Below are 26,530 nucleotides of genomic sequence, written 5' to 3' on the forward strand. Positions count from 1 at the left end.
GAACCCAAGATCGTTTTGATGACAACGAGGACTGCCGTGAAACTCGAAGGAAGAAAAAACTGGCACCACTCGAGCCACGTCAAGAAGTGTTATGGACTTCCGCCAAAGACTGATTCCCAGGACTTTCGCATTCCAGAGACTGATACTAAACTCCCCCTGGTAGAGAAAACTCCGTCCCAGGAGTACAAATTAAAGTTGAGGTCTAGTAAGTCAGACAGTTTAATTGTTTAAGTCCCCCCCTGGGTGAAGCGGTTAGACAGGTTCCTGACATGTACAAGCTAGACCCACATAGTGAGAGAGATAGACAGGAGATCAAGAAACAGAAATATTGCAAGAATCTCCGAAGCAGATGTATCGTTACTTTACTTATCATGTTCTTTCTGAGTCTTACGATTATATGCCTAAGCTATATGTTACATGTATATTTTCCTATACAAGCACATTCTTCTTTCAATGACACTGCAGACCACACCTTTAGTGATCTGCCCCCGCACGAACTTTCTTACCGACTTGCACTGCGTAACAATTCCTTCATCCGTATGTTACATCATTCTCATCAGACCAGCAATGCTACTAATTGCTGGGTATGTGGCCGACTCCCTCCCTACCAGAAAATGACGGGAGTCTTGCCTCTTTTTCCTTATCCGTTTACACATAATGGTTCATGTGGTGCATGGTTTACATTAATGTCCTCGTTAGACAGTAAGTCCAAAGTTTCCCAAGGTAATTGGATATGGGGAAACCTGAACACAGTTATGAATAAGGCATGTTTCCCTGACAAGGAGGGTCTTCCCCAAATGACAGGTACCGATCTAGAAAACGAAGTATATGGATTAGGTAATTTTACACTTAACCTCATGATTTTGAATGTCCAGTCAGAAACTAGTTCGAACTCACCTTCAATTACAGTTTTGCCAGTGAAAGGTGACCTATGCGTTAGAAAGAATGGTTCAGTACATTTAGGACACAGCGATTGTAATACAGTTATTGAATTCAGTGATAAAGGCAAGTCTACATTCAAAGCTTCCCGACATTCCTATTTCATTTGTGGCCATACAGCTTATTTACGTTTACCTCCAGATTGGGATGGTACTTGTTACATTGCATTCCTATTGCCACCTGTTTTTCTAGCCCCACCTGATTACCATAGAAATTCTCATCTCATTCATGTTAGACCCAAGAGAGAACTCCCAATTGTCAATTACACTGAAACAACATGGGAACAATACACAGATTTCAATAAAGGATTCTTTCCTTATTTAGGAACTGTCTCAAATAGTAAACTGATACGTAAATTGACCAGAACCCTTGAAGCTGTAGTGAATGAAACTACTTTTGCCCTAGGTAACTTAACAGAAGAGCAGTCTGCTATGAGACTTGTCGTTCTTCAAAATCGTCTCGTCCTTGACGTCATCCTGGCAGATAGGGGCGGGGCTTGTAGAGTCATCGGATCTAGTTGTTGTGTTTTCATTCCAAATAATGCACCGTCAGTATACAGAGCCATAACTCGGCTCCACAAGATTGCTAGTCAGATACACCAGAATCCAGGCACCTGGACCTGGTCCGGTTGGCTCTGGAGCGTGTTGTCAGCCTGGGGATGGAAAGTCCTATCCTTCCTTGGAATAGCCCTACTCATAGTATTCAGTTGTTGCCTATGTCTACAATGTGGGCCAGCGATTTGCGGCTTGTGCGCCACATCATGTATTCCACGTTCTCGTGCCCGAATGAAAAAAGATGAGCAAATGATGTTATATGAACAGATAGATGGACTCATGAAGATTGATATATCCTGAAGGGTACGTAGGGGACAAGGAGGGAATGAGGTAATTGAAATTTTTATGGTCAAGTATGTCCCCTAACGTGTACCCCAACGTCTCCATGTACGTGCTTAAAGTGCATGTAATTTCCCTCCATGACCGAATATGAAGACGCAAATACATTTGCGTCCAACGTTAACATGTCCTCTTTCAGATCCACCATGAATGGATCGATAATTCAGTTCCTAACCATACCATGCCAACGTCTTTACATGGTACACTTTTACGTTTTTCCTGGCCCTGCCGAGCTAGGCCCTGATTTCTGTCTCCGAGCCTTTTCTGCTTTCTGCCTCCTGCCTCTGAAAGCTGCAGCATGGACACGTATCCCTGACCTCTGCCTTACTTTCTGCCAAGCGAAGCAGTGCCTGGATCAACCTGGCCTGCCTGCCACAACAGTATTTTGCCTTCTAGTTATCTGTTCAGCCTCCTCGAAAATACATTCCTGTCTAGTGATTTAGGTAAACATCTCCCCGGCTGCAGAGCAAAGAGCAAGCCTTCCTGTCTCCATGCAAGTAATTTACAGTTCCCGTTGCCATAGTAGGCCCATGGCCCTGCACCTAGACACGTAGATACATATGCACGCACTAGCATTCAGTATAGAATAGCCTCTGCCCGAGAGACCTTTTACTCCAGATAATACATCCTCCAAACATAAGATACCAGATATGTTATAGGTCCAGGTCGTTCTGACATCCCAGACTTCTGTCTCCTTTACTAGTGTTAAAGTTCTCCCCAATTACATGTCTATGTCACGTCATGCTGGCTGCGCGCGCATCCGCACTTTCTGCTGATTCTGCAACTTTCTCTATGCACCCACCCACATGTGACGATTCTTGTGACGTTTCTCTGACATGTACAGTGCACGCCTTCGTGTACGCCTATTTTCACGCCTCTTATTACGCACATGTGTTCTTATCTCGCTCTTTTTCACCTGTTACGCCTACTGTATTGGATTCAATTATGTTACTTTACTATATATAATGTGTAATGTTAATAAAACGTTGACTGTCCCCTTCCCGAACCCTAGTGGTGACGGAACATGATCTCCAACCTCAAGGTTTTCCATTAAAACCCGTAAGACTCAGATACCACGGACTCTGCCTCTCATTTTTATGAGCTGTCTTGTAATGATAATTATACGGAAAAACTGACCAGGTAATTTTATTTACCACACATGCCTGCTCTTTTTGTAGGAGTAGGAGGTCTGGGTGGGCCTGCATGCCTGCTCTTTTTGTAGGACTGTGAGGTCTGGGTGGGCCTGCATGCCTTCTCCTTTTGTAGGAGTGGGAGACCTGGGTGCACCTGTATGCCTGCTCTTTTTGTAGGAGTGGGAGGGTTGGGTGGGCCTGCATCCCTGCTCTTTTTGTAGAAGTGGGAGGCCTGCCTGCCTGCTCTTTTTGTAGGAGTTGGAGGCCTGGGTGGGCCTGCATGTCTGCTCTTTTTGTAGGAGTGGAGGCCTGGGTGGGCCTGCGTGCCTGCTCTGTTGGTAGGAGTGGGAGGCCTGGGTGGGCCTGCATGCCTGCTCCTTTTGTAGGAGTGGAGGCCTGGGTGGGCCTGCACGCCTGATCTTTTTGTAGGAGACGAAGTCCCGGTGGGCCTGCATGCCTGCTCCTTTTGTAGGAGTGGGATGCCACAGTGGGCCTGCATGCCTGCTCCTTTTGTAGGAGTGGAGGCCTGGGTGGGCCTGCATGCCTGCTATTTTTGGAGGAGTGGGAGGCCCGGGTGGGCCTGCATGTCTGCTCCTTTTGTAGGAGTGGGAGGTCTGGGTGAGCCTGCATGCCTGCTCCTTTTGTAGGGGTTCGAGGCCTGGGTGGGCCTGCATGCCTGTTCTTTATGTAGGAGTGGGAGGTCTGGGTGGGCCTGCATGCCTGCCATTTTTGTAGGAGTGGGAGGCATGCGTGGGCCTGCATGCCTGTTCTGTTTGTAGGAGTGGGAGGCCTGGGTGGGCCTGCATGCCTGCTCTTTTTGTAGGAGTGAAGGCCTGGGTGGGCCTGCATGCCTGCTCGTTTTGTAGGAGTGGGAGGCCTGGGTGGGCCTGCATGCCTGCTCTTTTTCTAGGAGTTGGAGACCTGGGTGGGCCTGCATGCCTGCTCTTTTTGTAGGAGTCGAAGTGCCGGTGGGCCTGCATGCCTGCTCTGTTTGTAGGAGTGTGAGGCCTGGGTGTGTCTGCATGCCTGTTCTTTTTGTAGGAGTCGAAGTGCCGGTGGGCCTGCATGCCTGCTCTGTTTGTAGGAGTGGGAGGTCTGGGTGGGCCTGCATGCCTGCTCTTTTTGTAGGAGTGGGAGGTCTGGGTGGGCCTGCATGCCTGCTCTTTTTGTAGGAGTGGGAGGTCTGGGTGGGCCTGCATGCCGGCTCTTTTTGTAGGAGTGGGAGGTCTGGGTGGGCCTGCATGCCTGCTCTTTTTGTAGGAGTCGAAGTGCCGGTGGGCCTGCATGCCTGCTCTGTTTGTAGGAGTGGGAGGTCTGGGTGGGCCTGCATGCCTGCTCTTTTTGTAGGAGTGGGAGGTCTGGGTGGGCCTGCATGCCTGCTCTTTTTGTAGGAGTGGGAGGTCTGGGTGGGCCTGCATGCCTGCTCTTTTTGTAGGAGTGGGAAGTTTGGGTGGGCCTGCATGCCGGCTCTTTTTGTAGGAGTGGGAGGTCTGGGTGGGCCTGCATGCCTGCTTTTTTTGTAGGAGTCGAAGTGCCGGTGGGCCTGCATGCCTGCTCTGTTTGTAGGAGTGGGAGGTCTGGGTGGGCCTGCATGCCTGCTCTTTTTGTAGGAGTGGGAGGTCTGGGTGGGCCTGCATGCCTGCTCTTTTTGTAGGAGTGGGAGGTCTGGGTGGGCCTGCATGCCTGCTCTTTTTGTAGGAGTGGGAGGTCTGGGTGGGCCTGCATGCCGGCTCTTTTTGTAGGAGTGGGAGGTCTGGGTGGGCCTGCATGCCTGCTCTTTTTGTAGGAGTCGAAGTGCCGGTGGGCCTGCATGCCTGCTCTGTTTGTAGGAGTGGGAGGTCTGGGTGGGCCTGCATGCCTGCTCTTTTTGTAGGAGTGGGAGGTCTGGGTGGGCCTGCATGCCTGCTCTTTTTGTAGGAGTGGGAGGTCTGGGTGGGCCTGCATGCCGGCTCTTTTTGTAGGAGTGGGAGGTCTGGCTGGGCCTGCATGCCTGCTCTTTTTGTAGGAGTGGGAGGCCCGGGTGGGCCTGCATGTCTGCTCCTTTTGTAGGAGTGGGAGGTCTGGGTGAGCCTGCATGCCTGCTCATTTTGTAGGAGTTCGAGGCCTGGGTGGGCCTGCATGCCTGTTCTTTATGTTGGAGTGGGAGGTCTGGGTGGGCCTGCATGCCTGCCATTTTTGTAGGAGTGGGAGGCATGGGTGGGCCTGCATGCCTGTTCTGTTTGTAGGAGTGGAAGGCCTGGGTGGGCCTGCATGCCTGCTCTTTTCGTAGGAGTGAAGGCCTGGGTGGGCCTGCATGCCTGCTCGTTTTGTAGGAGTTCGAGGCCTGGGTGGGCCTGCATGCCTGTTCTTTATGTTGGAGTGGGAGGTCTGGGTGGGCCTGCATGCCTGCCATTTTTGTAGGAGTGGGAGGCATGGGTGGGCCTGCATGCCTGTTCTGTTTGTAGGAGTGGAAGGCCTGGGTGGGCCTGCATGCCTGCTCTTTTCGTAGGAGTGAAGGCCTGGGTGGGCCTGCATGCCTGCTCGTTTTGTAGGAGTGGGAGGCCTGGGTGGGCCTGCATGCCTGCTCTTTTTCTAGGAGTGGGAGACCTGGGTGGGCCTGCATGCCTGCTCTTTTTGTAGGAGTCGAAGTGCCGGTGGGCCTGCATGCCTGCTCTGTTTGTAGGAGTGTGAGGCCTGGGTGTGTCTGCATGCCTGTTCTTTTTGTAGGAGTCGAAGTGCCGGTGGGCCTGCATGCCTGCTCTGTTTGTAGGAGTGGGAGGTCTGGGTGGGCCTGCATGCCTGCTCTTTTTGTAGGAGTGGGAGGTCTGGGTGGGCCTGCATGCCTGCTCTTTTTGTAGGAGTGGGAGGTCTGGGTGGGCCTGCATGCCGGCTCTTTTTGTAGGAGTGGGAGGTCTGGGTGGGCCTGCATGCCTGCTCTTTTTGTAGGAGTCGAAGTGCCGGTGGGCCTGCATGCCTGCTCTGTTTGTAGGAGTGGGAGGTCTGGGTGGGCCTGCATGCCTGCTCTTTTTGTAGGAGTGGGAGGTCTGGGTGGGCCTGCATGCCTGCTCTTTTTGTAGGAGTGGGAGGTCTGGGTGGGCCTGCATGCCTGCTCTTTTTGTAGGAGTGGGAGGTCTGGGTGGGCCTGCATGCCGGCTCTTTTTGTAGGAGTGGGAGGTCTGGGTGGGCCTGCATGCCTGCTCTTTTTGTAGGAGTGGGAGGTCTGGGTGGGCCTGCATGCCTGCTCTTTTTGTAGGAGTGGGAGGTCTGGGTGGGCCTGCATGCCGGCTCTTTTTGTAGGAGTGGGAGGTCTGGCTGGGCCTGCATGCCTGCTCTTTTTGTAGGAGTGGGAGGCCCGGGTGGGCCTGCATGTCTGCTCCTTTTGTAGGAGTGGGAGGTCTGGGTGAGCCTGCATGCCTGCTCATTTTGTCGGAGTTCGAGGCCTGGGTGGGCCTGCATGCCTGTTCTTTATGTTGGAGTGGGAGGTCTGGGTGGGCCTGCATGCCTGCCATTTTTGTAGGAGTGGGAGGCATGGGTGGGCCTGCATGCCTGTTCTGTTTGTAGGAGTGGAAGGCCTGGGTGGGCCTGCATGCCTGCTCTTTTCGTAGGAGTGAAGGCCTGGGTGGGCCTGCATGCCTGCTCGTTTTGTAGGAGTGGGAGGCCTGGGTGGGCCTGCATGCCTGCTCTTTTTCTAGGAGTGGGAGACCTGGGTGGGCCTGCATGCCTGCTCTTTTTGTAGGAGTCGAAGTGCCGGTGGGCCTGCATGCCTGCTCTGTTTGTAGGAGTGTGAGGCCTGGGTGTGTCTGCATGCCTGTTCTTTTTGTAGGAGTCGAAGTGCCGGTGGGCCTGCATGCCTGCTCTGTTTGTAGGAGTGGGAGGTCTGGGTGGGCCTGCATGCCTGCTCTTTTTGTAGGAGTGGGAGGTCTGGGTGGGCCTGCATGCCTGCTCTTTTTGTAGGAGTGGGAGGTCTGGGTGGGCCTGCATGCCGGCTCTTTTTGTAGGAGTGGGAGGTCTGGGTGGGCCTGCATGCCTGCTCTTTTTGTAGGAGTCGAAGTGCCGGTGGGCCTGCATGCCTGCTCTGTTTGTAGGAGTGGGAGGTCTGGGTGGGCCTGCATGCCTGCTCTTTTTGTAGGAGTGGGAGGTCTGGGTGGGCCTGCATGCCTGCTCTTTTTGTAGGAGTGGGAGGTCTGGGTGGGCCTGCATGCCTGCTCTTTTTGTAGGAGTGGGAGGTCTGGGTGGGCCTGCATGCCGGCTCTTATTGTAGGAGTGGGAGGTCTGGGTGGGCCTGCATGCCTGCTCTTTTTGTAGGAGTCGAAGTGCCGGTGGGCCTGCTCTGTTTGTAGGAGTGGGAGGTCTGGGTGGGCCTGCATGCCTGCTCTTTTTGTAGGAGTGGGAGGTCTGGGTGGGCCTGCATGCCTGCTCTTTTTGTAGGAGTGGGAGGTCTGGGTGGGCCTGCATGCCGGCTCTTTTTGTAGGAGCGGGAGGTCTGGGTGGGCCTGCATGCCTGCTCTTTTTGTAGGAGTCGAAGTGCCGGTGGGCCTGCATGCCTGCTCTGTTTGTAGGAGTGGGAGGTCTGGGTGGGCCTGCATGCCTGCTCTTTTTGTAGGAGTGGGAGGTCTGGGTGGGCCTGCATGCCGGCTCTTTTTGTGGGAGTGGGAGGTCTGGGTGGGCCTGCATGTCCGCTCTTTTTGTAGGAGTGGGAGGTCTGGGTGGGCCTGCATGCCTGCTCTTTTTGTAGGAGTGGGAGGTCTGGGTGGGCCTGCATGCCGGCTCTTTTTGTAGGAGTGGGAGGTCTGGGTGGGCCTGCATGCCGGCTCTTTTTGTAGGAGTGGGAGGTCTGGGTGGGCCTACATGCCGGCTCTTTTTGTAGAAGTGGGAGGTCTGGGTGGGCCTGCATGCCTGCTCTTTTTGTAGGAGTGGGAGGTCTCGGTGGGCCTGCATGCCGGCTCTTTTTGTAGGAGTGGGAGGTCTGGGTGGGCCTGCATGCCGGCTCTTTTTGTGGGAGTGGGTGGTCTGGGTGGGCCTGCATGCCGGCTCTTTTTGTAGGAGTGGGAGGTCTGGGTGGGCCTGCATGCCTGCATTCCAAGCTGTACGATCTTTAGGCGCCTTGATGCCCTTGGGCTAAGTCGCGCGTTACAAGTCTCCATTCATTCATTCATTCATTCATTCATTCATTCATTCATTCATTCATTCATTCATTCATTCATTCATTCATTCATTCATTTATTCATTCATTCATTCTGCTCTGTTTGTAGGAGTGGGAGGTCTGGGTGAGCCTGGGTGGGTCTGGTTGGGCCTGGGTGGGCTTGGATGGGTCTAGGTGAGCCTGGCCGGTTCCTCAGCTGCAGGGTGGTAGCATCCAAGGGCCTCCCTGTATCTTTAGGAGGCAGGTTCACACTGTAATGATCCTTTGGAGTCTTACAGAGATCTGCTGGCCTCTTCTTTGCCAACACATTCTCAGTCTTTAGTCTATTTTCTAAATGAGACTGAGATCGAGAAGACTCTTCAGAAGCAGAGACTCGACCACTCCACGGCCCCATCCCCAGTCCCCTCCTTCACCCAACAACCCCCCCACCACCCCCCCGAACACTTTGCCACGGTGGAGCTTCCAGGGAAGTTTGAAAGGGAGGTGAGTGCCCGGGGTGGACCCCACACAGTGGGACCCCCTCCAGCGAGAGCCTCCTTTCTGCTCTGTAGGGGAATGTGCGGTTGTTTGGGGGGATTATCTCCCCCCAGCCCCTCCCCCAGTCCCGCCTCCCCACCATCCACCCTGAGCTTCTAATCTCGCTAATGGGCTCGTGTTTGGTAATTACAGGTTTGACACCGAGGCTGGGATTACACGTGCCTGGCTCCTGGCTGGCATCATTCTCACCCTGCCCGCACTCTGCACATGAGCCTGCCAGCCATAGCTGGGGCCAGGGTACCACTCCCATCCCCCCTCCCCCCCCGTACCATGGCGGAGCCCCAGTAAGGAGCTCTGCTACTGGAAACAGGTACTGGCCCCTGGCAGGCACTCTCCCCAGCCCTTACTGCACTCCTGGAACTCAGCACCAGGCTTCAGAGCTCGGCCCGGGCACAGCGGTTGGTACAGTACTTGTGTCTACACACAGCTCTTACAGTGCACCTCTAAGAGGCCTGCAGCTCTTCTGCTAACGGCACTTGTGTCTACACGCAGCTCTGTCAGTGCACCTCTGACGTGTACCACCCCTGCTGTCAGCACTTGTGTCTACACGCAGCTCTGTCATTGCACCTCAGTACTGACGTGCACCACCCCTGCTGTCAGCACTTGTGTCTACACGCAGCTCTGTCGGTGCACCTCAGTACTGACGTGTACCACCCCTGCTGTCAGCACTTGTGTCTACACGCAGCTCTGTCATTGCACCTCAGTACTGACGTGCACCACCCCTGCTGTCAGCACTTGTGTCTACACACAGCTCTGTCATTGCACCTCAGTACTGACGTGCACCACCCCTGCTGTCAGCACTTGTGTCTACACACAGCTCTGTCAGTGCACCTCTGACGTGTACCACCCCTGCTGTCAGCACTTGTGTCTACACGCAGCTCTGTCATTGCACCTCAGTACTGACGTGCACCACCCCTGCTGTCAGCACTTGTGTCTACACGCAGCTCTGTCGGTACACCTCAGTACTGACGTGCACCACCCCTGCTGTCAGCACTTGTGTCTACACGCAGCTCTGTCGGTGCACCTCAGTACTGACATGCACCACCCCTGCTGTCAGCACTTGTGTCTACACGCAGCTCTGTCGGTGCCCCTCAGTACTGACGTGCACCACCCCTGCTGTCAGCACTTGTGTCTACACACAGCTCTGTCGGTGCACCTCTGACGTGCACCACCCCTGCTGTCAGCACTTGTGTCTACACGCAACTCTGTCAGTGCATTTCAGTACTGACGTGCACCACCCCTGCTGTCAGCACTTGTGTCTACACGCAGCTCTGTCGGTGCACCTTAGTACTGACATGCACCACCCCTGCTGTCAGCACTTGTGTCTACACGCAGCTCTGTCGGTGCACCTCTGACGTGCACCACCCCTGCTGTCAGCACTTGTGTCTACACGCAGCTCTGTCCGTGCACCTCAGTACTGACGTGCACCACCCCTGCTGTCAGCACTTGTGTCTACACGCAGCTCTGTCGGTGCACCTTAGTACTGACATGCACCACCCCTGCTGTCAGCACTTGTGTCTACACGCAGCTCTGTCGGTGCACCTCAGTACTGACGTGTACCACCCCTGCTGTCAGCACTTGTGTCTACACGCAGCTCTGTCGGTGCACCTCAGTACTGACGTGTACCACCCCTGCTGTCAGCACTTGTGTCTACACGCAACTCTGTTGGTGCACCTCAGTACTGACGTGTACCACCCCTGCTGTCAGCACTTGTGTCTACACGCAGCTCTGTCGGTGCACCTCAGTACTGACGTGTACCACCCCTGCTGTCAGCACTTGTGTCTACACGCAGCTCTGTCGGTGCACCTCAGTACTGACGTGCACCACCCCTGCTGTCAGCACTTGTGTCTACATGCAGCTCTGTCATTGCACCTCTGACGTGCACCACCCCTGCTGTCAGCACTTGTGTCTACACGCAGCTCTGTCGGTGCACCTCATTATAAACGCAGCCGCTAGGCATTTACTTAAGATCCCTAAGTTCTGTTCATTTGCCCAAAACATGAAAGAGCTGCGCTGTCTTCCTGTGACGCAAAGAGAAACCTTTAAGGTGCTGTGTCTAACCTATAAGGACGTTCACACTCTTGGTCCTGACTCATGAATCACAGTTTTAAACAGTACCTTCCTGCTAGAAAACTTCATTCAGCTTCTGGTATCCCATAGGTAGAAGCCAGATTCAAAAAGGCAAGATGGGGGAAAGAGCATTTTGCAGGAAGCATCCAATATATGGAATTCACACACCTCCTCGCTGCATAAAAAACGAATCTCGTCTCATTTCTTTCAGGGGGCTGTAAAGACCTGGCTATTCAGATCCGGATAACTCTTACGCCAGCCCGTGGCTGACACTCGCAGTTCATACATTACAGCGCTTAGACGCCTCAGGGCAGTAATGCGCTATACAAACACAGTTATAACATAACATAACATAGCCCTCTGCCTCGGGCCGCACTGGTGTCTGTGGGGCTCACCCTCATTACAGGCCCTGGCCCGCAGCTCCGGCCTGTGACTCAGGTTCGAGGCCTTCAGCAGCCGGTAGAGCCCTCTGTAGACCCAGGACCACCTCGCCTTCAGGAAGCAACTCAAGACCTGGCTGTTCGAGCAGTAGCGGACCCCCCTCCTTCAAGCGCCTTGAGACCCTCTGGGTGAGTAGTGCTCTATATAAATGCTTTGATTGATTGATTGATTGATAACGCTATATTAGTGAACAACACATTCGATTCTAAATCTCTATTCGGTTTTGAAGTAAAACCATAAAAGTACACATAAGAAACCCACAGCGTTTGAAAATACCTCATCATATCAGCATCACGACACGGTATCAATAAATGCGGCAAATATCATGATTCATGAACACATTACAGAGCTCATTAAAGATGAGATGTACAAAGATAACAAAACAAAATAGAACCCTAAAATAAAAAAATGACTGGCAATAAATGCAAAATATCATATGATTTATGAGATGTTTCAAAGCGTATCGTCCATAAGAATAAAACAAAGCGAGGTAAGGCTGCGGTAGCAGGGTGTAAGGCCGGCCAACTCGTTGTAAAACGCTGATGCATTTGAGTACGTTTAAAGCAGCCCCGTCGGGCCACAAAGTTCTATTTCAGATGTTTTCTTTTAATTAAGTCTGATTAAGACTTAGCATTGACTAATGCGATCGGCGTATTAAGTTGCCCACATAAATTTCAGATAGACTCACCATTAAAAAGCCTGCATGTAACCACGAGACACAGAAACCTCTAACCAGGGTCCATCATATTAAAGTGGTAAACCTACTAAAACACGACTTTCGAAGATGATCACGACGGCCTTAAAACCTCTCAGTTCATTATCATCATGATAAATTGATATTACCTTTATGAAATCGGAATGCTGTGGCTAGACTACCAAGGCCCTGCCCACAATGGGCGCGGATTCCAAAGTGTGAATTTAGAAAAAAAAAAAAGTATGCCATGAACGAATCCCACGTGATGCCTAGAAGGAGTTTCATACGTGTAATTGAGGTGTTTCCTCATACAACTGGCTTCACATATATAGGAAGCGACTCTGAAACAGGTGTGTGGGTCCTCCAGAGAAAACAAGCATGCTTCATTGTAGTTCCAAATATTTATTTTTTTTATGTTTGAAAGCTTTATTAAAAAGTAAAAAGTGGCAAATAACAATAGACATCGGCATGAAGTTAAAATACGTGAACAAAAGTTGAGAAAATGTCATCACTAATGTCATAACAGCAAAATAAAAGCATTTTACGGGATTTTAAGTTTATAAGGGAGAGAAAGGGAGGGGATGGATAAAGGGCAATGCTACAACAGACTTATAACGTATATCAAGAAAAGCTGCAATTCAAATCATGAAAGGAAACAAATAATTAAATAACAGTATACACAAGTAAAAAATGATAAAGAAGAAGAAAACTTCTATAAAACCTTAGAGGAACAAATAAGGTGAGAAGATAAGCCCTTCAAGGAGGTTTAAAGTTCTCTGACGTGGTATGATTGGGAGATGCACGGGCTAATTGGTCTAAATAAGCAGTGAAAGATAACCAATAAAGGTCTACATTACGATGTGGCTTACAAAGGAAGCGAAGGCAACATCAAGTCTGTGAAAATGACACAAAGAGTTCCACCAATGTTGTATTGAAATTTTTGAGAGGGATTTCCAATTGGAAGAAATGTGTTGGAATGCAAGGGCCAGCATGAAGTCATAAAGACCTATGGTGTGAAGGAAGATCTAAAGAATCGGAGAGACTACCTAGAAATAGGTGAATGTTTGAGTAGGGGATGGAAAGTGTGAAAATACGAGAAAGATAAGACCATATTTTGTTCTTTAAGGAAGATACAGGAGGACAGAGAAAAAGTAGATGGAAGAGATCAGCATTCAAAGAACCACATGTCCAGCATTTAGAATCAGAGGAAGAAGAGAATCGTGATAAAGAGAGAGGAGAGAGATAAAGTCTGTGGTACAGAAAAAATAAAGATTGTGTAAGAGAGGCAGAGCGAGAAATCTTTAAAGATCTAGACCAAATCTTGTCCCAGAGAGTAACAGACCAAGTACAATCAAAATCATGTTCCCAAGAGAGTTCCACCTTGGATTTGATACGATCAGGATTGGGAGAGGAGAAAAACTTATAAATGAGGGATGCTTTAGGAATGGTAGAAAGAATAAAAAGAAGGGGAGATTGAGGAGGCAATGGAATCACAGAAGGAAGAGAGTAATAGTGGTCAAGAATTGTTTCCATGAGGATAGTAAACTTGTGTAAGAAAGAGTGAGGGCAACGGAACAAGAGCTGAAAATGAGGGAAAGAGCAAGGTGAAACACCGTCAAAAAGATGATTGACCCAGATAATACCTTTCGATCTCCAAGATGCCCAACAGATAGATCTATTGTTAATAAGGATAAGAGAATTATACCAAATTGGAGTAGCAAGAAAGGATTCCCGCGAGATGCAATGCGAAAAGAACAAAGATTTTAAAAGGGAAGAGATATGTTTAAACAGAGGAAGGGAACTATAAGGAGATTTAGAAGAGAAACCCAATATTTCTTTAAAAGAAAAGGGTAGAATTAGAGCTCGTTCGATATCGAGCCAAAGAGGAGAGAAGGTGGAAGTGTCGGAAGAGAGCCAACGGGAGGCCTGACGCAGAGAAAAAGATTTGTGATAAAGACGAAAATCTGGAAAGTTAACACCACCATTCAATTTGGGTCTACGAATAGAAACCAAAGAAATTCTAGATTTTTTTACCTTTCCAGAGAAATTTGGAGAGAGAGGAATCAATACGTTTAAAATAAAGAGCAGGGATATGAACAGGTAGCATAGAAAGAGTGTAAATAAGAATAGGGGCTATCATCATTTTTATAGAATCAAGTCGACCCCACCCGGAAAGGAAAGGGGATTCCATGAGGAAAATAATTTCTCAATTCGGGATAAAACTGCAGACATATTTAAAATGATAGAGGAAGAAATAGATTTGGTAAACAAGATTTCAAGATATTTGATCTTCGTGCTATCCCAGGCAAAGCCGGTCGAGGAGAACATATGTGGGAGACAATTATTAGTCAGGGGGAGAATTTCGGTCTTATCAGAGTTAATCTTGTAGCCCGAAACAGAAGAGAAGTTATCAAATTCAGTGAGAAGGGGGGTAAGAGAGGACTCCGGATTGGAGATAAACAAAAGGACATCATCTGCGTATGCAGAGAATTTTAAGTGATCACCACTATAAGGGAAACCAGAAATAGAGTTATTATTCCGAATGGAAGTGAGAAATGGCTCAAGTGCTAAGATAAAGAGAAGTGGGGAGAGAGGGCAACCCTGACGAACACCTCTTCGGAGGGTGAGGGAGGAGGAAAGCTGGCCGTTGACAAGATCTGAAGCTTTAGGAGCAGAATATAGCAAAGAAACAAGAGAAATAAATTTGGGACCAAAACCATGCCAGTGTAGCGAGGCAAACAGAAAAGACCAATCTACTCTATCAAAAGCTTTCTCTGCATCAACAGAGATAGCAGCTAAGGGAATTGAAAGGGAAGAGGCTTTATTTAAAACATTGAGAAAGAGCCGGGAATTGTCCGAGGTAAGTCTGCCCTTAACAAAACGCATTGTTCCTTACCAATAAGATGTGGCATAATGGGATCTAAACGTAAGGCAAGTAGTTTAGCGAAAAGTTTATAATCACCATTACTAATGAGATTGGACGGTAATTCTTACAGTATTTGGGATCACGGCCATCTTTTGGAATCAAGCAAATGGTAGCGTCTTGGAAAGAACCTTCAGCCGTACCAGAAGAATAAAATAATTGCAAGAGTAACAAAAGCTTGGGTAATAAGAGATCAGTGAAGTGTAAATACAACTCGACAGGAAAGCCATCAGGGCCCGGCGTTTTCCCTTTAGTAAGGGAAGATAAAGCAGTAGAAAGTTTGTGTAATGAAAGATTAAGTTTAAGAGCTGGAAAATTGAGAGGGGAGGTAATAGGTTTAGGTCGTTTTTCAAAGTAAGATTGAATAAGGGAGGAAGAAGGAGGAGATTCAGGAGCATAGAGTTGTTGATAGAACAGTTGGAATTGATCAAGTATCTCTTTATCTTTATGTAAAAGAATATTGTCAGAAGAATAAATGGAATCTATGTAAGTACGTTCTTTAAGGGACTTAAGAAAATTAGCCAAAAGTTTACCAGATTTATTGCGGCCACCATAATAACGAGCGCTACTGCGAAGAAGAATAGAAGATGCATTATCAGTCGTGAGTTTATTAAATTCAATTTTAGCACGAAGGAGTTCTGGTGACATACACTTATTGGAAGAGGTATAAAATTGATGTTCTAAGAGTTTTATATGTGTCATGGAAGATTTACGTTTTTGAAGGAACTGCTTCCTTTTTTTGGAAACAAAATCAATGAAAAAGCCCCTTGCGGTAGCTTTATAGGAATCCCAAAGAATATAAAGAGGTGTGTTAGGGTCAGAATTAAGTTGAAAGAAATCATTAGTAAAGGAGCGAAATAAGGAAGAAAAGTTAGGATCAGAAAGGAGAGTACAATTAAAACACCAACGGGAAGATTTGGGGTGAGGCGAGAGCAAGTCAAGGTCTGTCACAATGGGAGCATGGTCAGAAATAACTATAGGTTCAATTGAGGAGGAGAGTAAGTTCTGAGATAAAGATTGAGAAAGAAAAATTTACTCCAGTCGAGAAAAGGATGAGTGTGGGAGAGAAAAGAAGGAATAGTCCAAAGTGTCAGGGTGTGAGAGTCTCCAGGAATCAATGAGATGTGATTGCGAAATGGTATCAAGAAATTGTTTGTGAGATTTGTGAGGAGTAAATCAGACCTTGGATTTGCGGTCAAGAAAGGGGTCAATAATTTCATTACAATCTCCACCTAATATGAATGAATCATGTTTATATTGCATACATTTACTTGTAATGAAAGGCCAAAACGAACAATCAGGGTGAGTAGGGCCATATACATTGAAAACAGTCAAGGGAATTGAATTAATTAATAGATTAGCAAGAATCCATTTGCCATCAGCATCCCTTTCTTCCGCCAAAACCTTACATTTCAATTTTTTATAAACCAGGATGGCAACTCCATTCTTCTTGTTATTAGAGGGAGAGAAAAGAACGGTACCAACCCAGTTCCGCTTTAATGTAAGGGATTCAAGGTCATTAAGATGAGTCTCTTGAAGAAGGACAATGTCAGGGGTATAAGAAGCTCAATGAGAGAGAACTCTTTGTCTTTTAATGGGGCTAACAAAACCTTTTACGTTCCAGGAAATAACTCTAAATGGTAAACAGGAGGAAGTCTATTATAGCAAAAAATGCAAAACAATATGTATACATCATACAATTGAAAAAAGAGAAACAAGTAGGGACAATAAATATAACATGTTGAGAAATGCAAGAAAGAATAGAGATAATATACTGCCGGAAAGTTATAAAAATAAGAGAAAAAGGAAAAAGGAAGCACTTAACTGCAGAAGGAAGAAGATAATAAAACAGAATGACAAAAGGGAAGATAGGCAGAAAAGACACAATAAAGCCTAAATGTAGAAGGGGAAATAAGAAAACAAAAAGAAGGCCAATATTCTCAAGAGGAGGGGAAAAGATGAGAGAAGGGTAAGAAAAGAGTAATAGGGAGAGCGGGAAGATGAGAGAATAAAGGAGACAGTACATATCCAAGAGGACGACTGAGCAAAACATACCTGAGGGGGAAACACACAGAGGAAATAGGGGCAATGACGATACCCAACAAGACAGGTCGCCCGAAGGAAGGAAATCCAAACCAAACCAGGACAAGGGGATCAAAGGAGAAAAAAACTGCACGGGAACAGGGAAAGACACTAACCGGAACCTCTATGAAGATACATAAGGGAAAAAACACAGTTAAATATTAAGGAAGATATAATAAAGACATATATGATAATCTAAGTTATATAACAAGGAGAGAGAACAACGTCATTGCAACATATTAAAGAGCAACCATATATAAACCAAACTTAATGAAGAACAATAGAATCGGTTCTGTAACATCATAGAAAAACCAGAAAGCAAACAGAAGGTAAATCAATCAGCCAGTAGGAGGAGCAGAAGTATCCATGCCACTGTTGGACTGAATCTGGATAAAGTTCTTAAGTTCTCCTGGATCCTAAAAAGTCCATGCTCGATTTTGATGAGTGACTTTGAAGATACAGGGATAGAACAAACCATATCTAGCACCAAGAGAACGCAATGGTGCACGTAAACTGAGGAATTCCTTCCGTCTGGAGGCAGTAGCGTTGGAGGCGTCTTGACAAAGAAATACTCTTTGGCCCAACCAAGAAACTTGATGCTTGGCTTTAGCTGCAGAAAGGACTGAGAGAAGATCCGTGAATTTCAGGAAGAGGATGATGACACCACGTGGCTTCGGTGAAGTGGAAGTGCGCGGGCCAAGTCTGTGAGCTCTCTGAATCACTAAAAAAGTTGTAGGAGGCATATCTAATAACTTTAGAAGAAAAGAGGTAAAAAACGTGACCTGATCATCCCCCTCCAAGAATTCAGGCAGACCAATAATGCGAAGATTGTTCCTCCTATTTCTATTTTCCAAGTCCTCAGTGTGTTGTTGGAGGGCAAGGACCGACTTTTCTAAAGAAGAAATACGCTGGACGTGAAAAGGAAGCTCTAATACCTGCTGCTCCATAGAGGACCATTTTTCTTTCAGGAGTTGCATTTCATTGTTAGTATTTTCAACAAACGGGCGCATAGCCCGAATCTCCTCCAAAATTAATTCAATGTAAATGGGGGAAGAAGGTTTGTCTGGAGTTGGAGGATCCTGTTTCAGACGCTTGGAGGATGCAAGGGGAGAAGAAGACTTAGAGGAAGAGGATTGTATTGAAGAAGAGCGATTCTGCACAACCCCAGCCATTGGAACTGCAACAGTAGGCAGAGGGGGTGCAGACGTAGATGGATCTTGAAGTTTCGGGGTAGAAGCGAAGACAAATTTTGGTTTGCGTAGTTTGCCCATATGCGAGAACAGTTAGTGAGGGCAGAGAATGGAAGATTTATATTGAGGAAAAAGTTGAAAAGGATTCCAGGGACTGCGCCTCATAAGTCCATTCAAGAAAAGCTGTAGAACACAAACAGAGCGTCATAGGACTGAAGGTGCGCCAGTGAAAGAACTTGCATAATCAACCGGACAAGGTTTAAACGCAAGAGCACAAAGGCGAACAAACAAAATGACTGTAATGACGACTGTTGCAAGGAAGAAAAAAATTGGCAGCATACAGTAGGCTCATTGAAATCAGCAAAAAACACCCATATGAACTTGGCCAGTGATGAACTTGCAAAGTACATTTTAGTTCCAATAGGCATGTAGAAAAGTGTCACAGACTTTAATTAGGAACATCACGAAAAAGCAGTTATTGAAAGATGAAAAGGTGATTGCCACACCAAATAGGGAAGATAAACCAGCAAGAGCCACACATAACATGTAATTCTCTGTCAGCTAGTGTTATAAAAAGTAGGTCGACATTAATTGAATTAAAATCCTGCCAAAAACATCAAATCCAGAAAGAAGGCATCTCACTAGAAGCTGCAGGGTGAGAGAAACGTGCCAAAATCCAAAATAAACATGCAGGTAACGAGGCACTTGTGAGGAGACACATTGAGAATCAGCGTGGGCTCAGCAGCTCGTATTCAGTCGCGGAGAGTGCACAAAATGGCGGGACGAAATGCGCGATATCAAAAAAATGAAGAAACAGCGCATTTTAAAGGTCATACCTTACATTTCACAGGTATTCCGATGCTCAAATGAAGGTTTCAGGTCCCATGAAATGAGGCAGGAACGCAAAAGTTTGTTGAAGAATGTGCCGGTTCGGCGGAGCCTCCCGTCTAAGCGGCCATCTTGATTGTCGCCTGGACCACGCCCCACTGTAGTTCATAATATTATTGGATAAAACAATGGTTTTGGATAACATGTCCTAATTTCAGAGTATAAACTACAGAATAAAATAAAGTGCATTGTGCTTTGCGTCAATGGCCCATCACTTGGACCCCTCTACCATGGTTTCATTTTTGGAAAGTCTCCCAAGGGTGAGCTGTGATGCGGGGCTCTGGATGGGATTATAAGATACCTCGGTGGCCATCATTTTGTGCCAAAGAAGGGTATCTTGCATCTGAAGGTCTTCTAATATCCTTGGACGGGGTTCATTGCTGATGGGTCTTCAAATCTTGCGTGCACGGTCCCTGTGCACTACTCAGGCTGGTGCAGATTGTGTCGAGCCCAGCAGACACCGAAGAAAGATATTTCCTTGTGTTTGTACAGTAGAGGATCCTGTAAAACCCCATACGCGCCTCCATAAGAGGTGCAGACACACATGTGGCTACATATTGATTCTATCTCCCGAACTGGTTTACAGCCCACTCAGTGGCCACCCTGTGGATGCCCTTAGAGGCCGCAGCATCTTTAACCCGTTGTCTTCCATGCGCCTGGTCCAGGCACTGCCAGAGGTGGAAAGGATGCCCTGGCAGGAACATGAAGTGACCATCCATGGGTGCACCGTTGATGCAATGACACGTGATGGACCCGCGCCCTGTCCACAGATCATCATTGGATTTATTTAGGTTTATTTTGAGTTCCCTGTCTAACGTGGATGCCACGAAGCGATCCATGAGCCTATTTGGACCTTGACAATAGCACAGCGGCATCAGCATAGACAGGAGCCACCCTTCCTTCCACTCTGGAGAGGTGGCGGCCACTCTCTGCAGCTAACTATCCACACCGGTCATAAATAAAGAAAACAAAAAGAACCCCCGCCTAACCCCTCTCTGGAGTTCGAACCATGGAGGGCGCTCCCCATTCAGCTCATAGCACCCCCTGGCCGAGAGACTCCTGTATAGCTGAGATAAGAATGATACAATACAATACAATACAGATGCATTTGTAAAGCGCGCTACATACTCGTGAGGGTCTCAAGGCGCTGAGGGAGATAGGGGGGGTTTAGTGTGATCCTCTTGTTGACGGGGAGCCAGTGCAGGTCTCTCAGGTGGGTTGTGATGTAGTTGCGTCGCGGGATGTCGAGGATCAGTCGTGCTGAGGCGTTCTGGATGCGTTGCAGCCGCTTCGGGAGCTTGGTTGTTGTTCCTGCATAGATGGCGTTCCCGTAGTCCAGTCTGCTGGTGATGAGGGCATGAGTGACGGTCTATCTGGTGTCGGGGGGATCCATTTGAAGATTCTGCGGAGCATGCAGAGGGTGTTGAAGCAGGATACGGAAACTGCGTTGACTTGCTTGGTCATGGAGAGAGCGCAGTATAGGATGATCCCCAGGTTGCGTGCGTTGTTGGTGGGTTTTGGGGCTGCTCCTAGTGAAGTAGGCCACCGGGAGTTGTCCCAGCCTGATGGGGTGGGGCTGAGGAAGAGGACCTCCGTCTTGTCTGAGTTTAGCTTCAGCCTGCTGTCCTTCATCCAGCCGGTGACGGCCTCCATTCCTCTGTGGGGGTTGGCTTTGGCAGTGTTGGGGTCTCCGGTGAGGGATATGATCAGCTAGGTGTCGTCGGCGTAGGAGATGATGTTGAGGTTGTGTTGTCATGCGACGTGGGCGAGTGGTGCCATGTAGATATTGAACAGCGTCGGGCAGAGGGATGATCCCTGTGGGATGCCGCAGATGATCTTGGTGGTCTTGGATCGAAAGGGAGGGAGGCGGACGCTTTAGATTCTGCCGGAGAGGAAGGATGCGGTCCAGGCCAGGGCCTGGACCGCTAATGACGCTATTCTGGCGGTGCACCCAACGGAACAAAGTGTTCCACAGGACTGAAGGATTTACCCAATCAAAAGCGCTGGACAGATCAACAACACATAAGTATATATGGCCGGTCTTACCCTTGTGTATGCCCTCATGAGAACATCCAAATTAACCCACAGCCCCCGACCCCTTCTGAACCCATATTGTGACTCTGTAAGGGCCCTATTACCCTCAGCCCACTGCTCGAATCCTTCCAGGATCACTCTGCCCAGGACGGAAGAGTCCAGGGGGCAAATAGGGTGGTGGCATTTAAGATCACATTTAGAGACTTTTCAAAATTGGAATGACCAGTGACACCGCCAGGTTATTGGAATATTTTCATTTACAGCTGCATTCAGTACTTGAGTCAAAACAGGATCCTCCAACCCAGCAGATGTTTATATGATCCCGGACCTCATGGGTGCGGCCGCCTCCCGCTGGCGCTCTTCTCAGTAGCCTTACAGCTGAGTCTAGAGTGGCCGTTAGGGACTGACTCCCACCAAGAACTGGGCACAGTTGCATTGGGTCCTCACTTGATGGGACAAAGGTTTGTAGTGGACCAAAGATGCTGGATAAATGGTCAACCCACACTTGCATCGGTCCATGAGAATCTAATTCGGGAGCTGAATTATCTTTCGAAAAAGGGGAGTTCATCGTCTGCCAGAATAAAAAGCATGTTTTCGTGACTGCAGCTCCTTCTGGCTGAGACCGGGCCTCTGCTTTTAGGGTAGAGTTGGAAAGATTTTTCAGCTGCAACTTTGTGGAACGTTTTCTAAACTCTGCAAACTTCGTGGTTGAGTGTAAAGCACTTAATGCAAAAAGACATATCATCGCGAAAAGTTGCAAAAGGAACTTTTCAAAAATAAGTTTTAGCAGGAAAATTCAATCGTAAAAAGATATATTCACAGTTGCCTTATTTTGCGGAAATTACCACCTGCACGCGAGGTTGAGTGAAGGTGTGAGTCTCAGGAAGCCTTTGAAACCGCAAGAAATGTGAGATCTGCCACCCTTGTCCAAATTCTTGGCAAAGTTTAAACTCCTGCCCAGTTCGAGTTTTGTGGCCAGTTATGGGAAGGGGGAATCAGTGTGTGTTGTCAGTCACCCCCCGCCCGAGCAAAAAGCCCCCCCCCCCCCCCCCCCCACTTCTGGTTGTACATATGTTGCCGAAATGTGAAATGTCTGCTGTGGGCGGGTGCATGAACTCGCAGGGTGTAAGTAATATTTCAGTTTAAATGTATTTGAAAGGCAGCGCAACGAGGCACAGCGCCCAAACACCCAGGAGACTGTGGCATCGACTTAAAAACACGGTGGCACGAACAAGGGAATATTACAGCGCACAGATGCACTTCTTGTGGCTCATTTAGAGATGACAACGACTCTGTTTTCATCTTTTTTTCCGATGGCTCAGTGAGATGATCTCTTCCAAAGAGACCACGTGACACCCAGCTGCCCACGACCCCCAAATCAATCGGAGAGCAGAGTTTTGAATGATCCGAAGACGCTGAATGAGAAAGAAAGGAGCCCGAGATACAGTCCAATTCAGAAGCACATTAGTCTTTGCATCACACGTCTCAGGGATCTCAGGGTCAGAAAACACGAACAGACCAAGATTGCATCTGAGATACAAACGTGAGCTCAGCATGGGATCGAACCACAGGCGAAGGACAAGGGGACTTCCCACCTCTGATGCCCCCAGAGGTTAGAGTCAGGGACAGATTTGGTAACAAAGAAGAGAATCTCCGATCTTATCTGAGTTCAAGTTCACACATTTGGGGCCCGATGAAGGTAAATCTAATTTACCACTTCTAAAATACCGAATCATACCGATTCGGTATTTAAGAAGTGGTAAATTAGAGGGGGGAAATGTGGGTAATTCTGATTCGGTAAATACCGAATCTGTAAGATTCGGTATTTACCGATTCTGTAAATACCGAATCGGTATCCCCCATTGATTCCTATGGGCTTTGAAGCCCATAGGAATCAATGTGGAATACCGAATCAGTATTTACCGATTTGGTAATTACCTATTCCAGCAAGGGTGCAGGGGGTGTCACTTTGACACCCTCTAGCACCCCAATTACAGGCTAGTGTGCCATGTGGCACACAGACATGCCCTAAGGGCATCTCTGTGTGTGACATGGCACAGGTGTGCATGCACAGAAGTGCATGCACAGATGTGCATGCACACCTGGATTCGGTATTTTACCACGCAATTGGATTGGGTGGTAACATACCGACTCTTGAAGGCCTGTGGCACTCTTCAGAGTGCCACCTACATCTCTATTTACCGATTCTGTACATTTACTGATTCGGTATTTTACCGAATCGGTAAATGTACAGAATCGGTAAAATTACCGAATCTGTACTTAGGTAGCCCCCTACATAAGAAAACCGTAATACCGGTCGGAAACGGTCGAATTCGGCCGTTTCCGCCCAGTATTAGGGCTCCTACATCGGTCCCTTGGTATCCGTCCATTCTAAGACAATCTAAGACAAGAGTTAAAGGTGCTCAATGACAAAGGAAGCTTTTTGTGAAATGCCAACAACAGCTGAGAATCGTCTACGTACGAAACCGCTCTAACTCCGAAAGACTCCACAATATTGGCTAAAGACGAGATATATACATTAAAAAGAGTAGGGCTGAGAGCCGAACCCTGTGGAACACCTCACACTAAAGGCGTTGCTGCCGGCGTAAAGGGAGTAAGAAAGACCACCTGTGTGCGGTGCTGAGAAAGGACTTAAACCATGACAAGGCACGGATGCGACGCCCATGCCTTCCAGTCTCTCGAGTAAAATAGCACAAGAGACCGTATCAAATGCCGCCGAGAGATCAAGAAGCCTTAGCACACCTGGGGAATTTTGGTCAAGATTGGTTTTGATATGCTCGGAGACCTCAGAAAGAGCGGTCGCCGTGCTATAACCCTGACGGAAACCCCTTGCAAATCACGTCGCGGATGGTTTTCCTCCACAAATAGACGGAGCTGTCTGTTAACATTGTTTTCTACTAATTTGCCACAGTATTCAGAGGTGAAATAGGCCTAAAGTTGCTCAAAATCTTCGGGTCAGCGGAAGGCTTCTAAAGTAGGGGGAGCAGACGGGCCAGCTTCCATCCCGCAGAGACCCTCTCCTGAGCAAGAGATTCATTAGGTAAGTTGTCCACCAAGGGGTTAACCACTGATACTGCCCTTTTAAGGATAGTCGGGCGTGGGTCAAGTGGAGATCCAGGTCTACAAATGACAGGGTGATTGGCTGATGCTTCAAGAGAGACAGGAGAGAAACAGGACTAGAGAGGAGCAAAGGGAAGGCAGAGAAAGCCTGAAGAGGCTGTGGAAGGCTGAGGAAAAAGATCACAAATAACCTGAATATTTTTATGAACAAACCAGAAAGGTCAGCACAGAGTTCCATTGAGAGCTATCTGCCTCAGAGATTGACAGAGTAATTAAAACTTTACGAGCTATGTATATAGCGCTATGATATTTCTTGAGACATCCTGATAGGTTGCTTTGGTTTATACATCCTATCCAGTTCTCCCGCGCCTCACCAGCCTCTTACAGCCAGATGTATTAAGTTTTAGAGCATCAGACAACCAGAGACGAAGGCTTAAGTCTCCAGTTAAAGACTCTGGGGACCTCATTTATGAGCCTGTGCGTCACTTTTACACCGCCGGTGCGTCACTTTCTGTGACGCACCAGTGATGTAAAAAAATGCACCTTGTTGCGCCATATTTACAAAGTGACGCATCTAGGTAGATGCGTCACTTTGTAAAACCCTGCGCCACGCTATACCTGCGCCAGGTATAATGTATGCAAGGGGGGCGTTTTGACTTAAGAAAGGGTCATAGAAGTGACGCAGTGAAATCTGTAAGATTTCACTGCGCCACTTCTAGGACACAAATGCATCAATTTCTTATGCCTGCCTAACAGCAGGCATAAGACTGACGCAGGCCCTTTCACATGGGGCTTTGCCCCATGTGAAAGGACACATTGCTGGAGTTGCGTCACTTTTGTGACACACTCTAGCAATGTGTCACTTTTGCGCCATACAGATACGTCAGAAATACTGACGTATCTGTAACTCCTTGCGCCATGATGCATCATTCTGTAAATATGACTCATCATTGGTGTCGCAAGGAGGGCGCAGTGAACAGTGACGCATCGCTGTTTTCACGCAGCGATGCGTCACTTTTCATAAATGCGGCCCTGGCTCCTTCATTCCAGCGCAGCGCTGAACTCAAGGCAACGCTCCTCATCACTGTGGCCTCCAATGTTACCAAAGAAGAACTCCTCCCCCTCGCTGCAGTGAAACACACAACAGGTAGTTAACTTGTCTTCAACGTGCAACACTTGTTTCTGTATTTATAGCACTGATGTGCGTCCAGCCCCCTCATTGTAGACCCTTCCGAGGTCCAGGCCGGTAGGCCACATCAAAGTTCACAAAATGAGTGAATGAAAGAAGCCTGTCCTCCCTCACCCCGCTGACCAGTCTGTGTACAGGTGTAGACCCACGTGCCCACCTTGATATCAACCCTCCGAGTCCTTCAAGGCCCTGCGTCGCGGGAACACCACATGCTATGAGCCGAGAGCTCAGTTTCATCTTGCACTGTATTTTTCAGGACAGTGTTACTGTTTCTGATTTGGTACTTTATGTCCCCCGTTCCTCCATCCCCTATACACTGTTTTAATCTTCCAATAAAGAATTGTGAAACGCAAAATAAAGAAGTCTAGATGTATATCCAAACACTCACACATCTAAGCCTCTCCTGTATAGTCCAGATCTGAGGCTGTATTGTAGGCATGGGCGTAAAATCCGTTCCGCTCGCGGATTTTGCGGATTTTCGGTAAATCCGCAATCCGCGAGATTCGCGGATTTCTCGCAAAATCCGCAAATCCGCGCGCTGCGGATTTTTTGCTTGTGTTCGCACTGCTCGCGGCCCGCGGCGCGGGCAGGAACAATCTCGCACTCGCGAAATTACAAAAAAAAAAAAATAAATGGCGGAGGAGTGAAGGAAGGAAGTGGCCCAGTCTCCAACTTCCTGTTCCTGTCCAGCAAGTTCCTCCCATTGGGGAGGGGTGAAGGAAGTGCCCCAGTCTCCAACTTCCTGTTCCTGTTTCCTTTCCTGGCCATTTTGGATTCGATCTTGACTGGGAAGGATTACTTTTTGTGGATGCTGCTGGATATTTGGATTTGAGGCCTTTTGGATTCAAAATTTGATTTCACAAGTAAGTTGATAAGTTGATGTTGTTTGTGGTGATTTTTGTGTGTGTTTTTCGACTTTTGGGGTGGTGTTGGGGGCTGGCTATGTTGGTGGTGGGCCATTTGTATTACTTTTGGATTCGAAATTTGATTTCACAAATAAGTTGATAAGATGATTTTCTTTGTGGTGATTTTTGTGTGTGTTTTCCGACTTTTGGGGTGGTTTGGGGGATTTTGCGGGTGTTTTGCCGCGTTCGCGTCGTGAAGCAACAATCTCGCACTCGCGAAATTGCAAAAAGTGCAATTCTGCACCAGAAAACCACCAGCAGGCAGCATAAACCTTCTGAAACTTGATGGATGGCATTGGATTGTGGTGATTTGTGTTGTCTTTTTTGACTTTTTGGAGTAGGGGTTGGGGGCTGGCTATGTTGAGGATAGAAACACCATGCCCAGACACATAGGAATGAATGAAAAACA

Source organism: Lissotriton vulgaris, unplaced genomic scaffold, assembly GCF_964263255.1.
Source record: "Lissotriton vulgaris unplaced genomic scaffold, aLisVul1.2 SCAFFOLD_655, whole genome shotgun sequence".
Taxonomy (NCBI): domain Eukaryota; kingdom Metazoa; phylum Chordata; class Amphibia; order Caudata; family Salamandridae; genus Lissotriton; species Lissotriton vulgaris.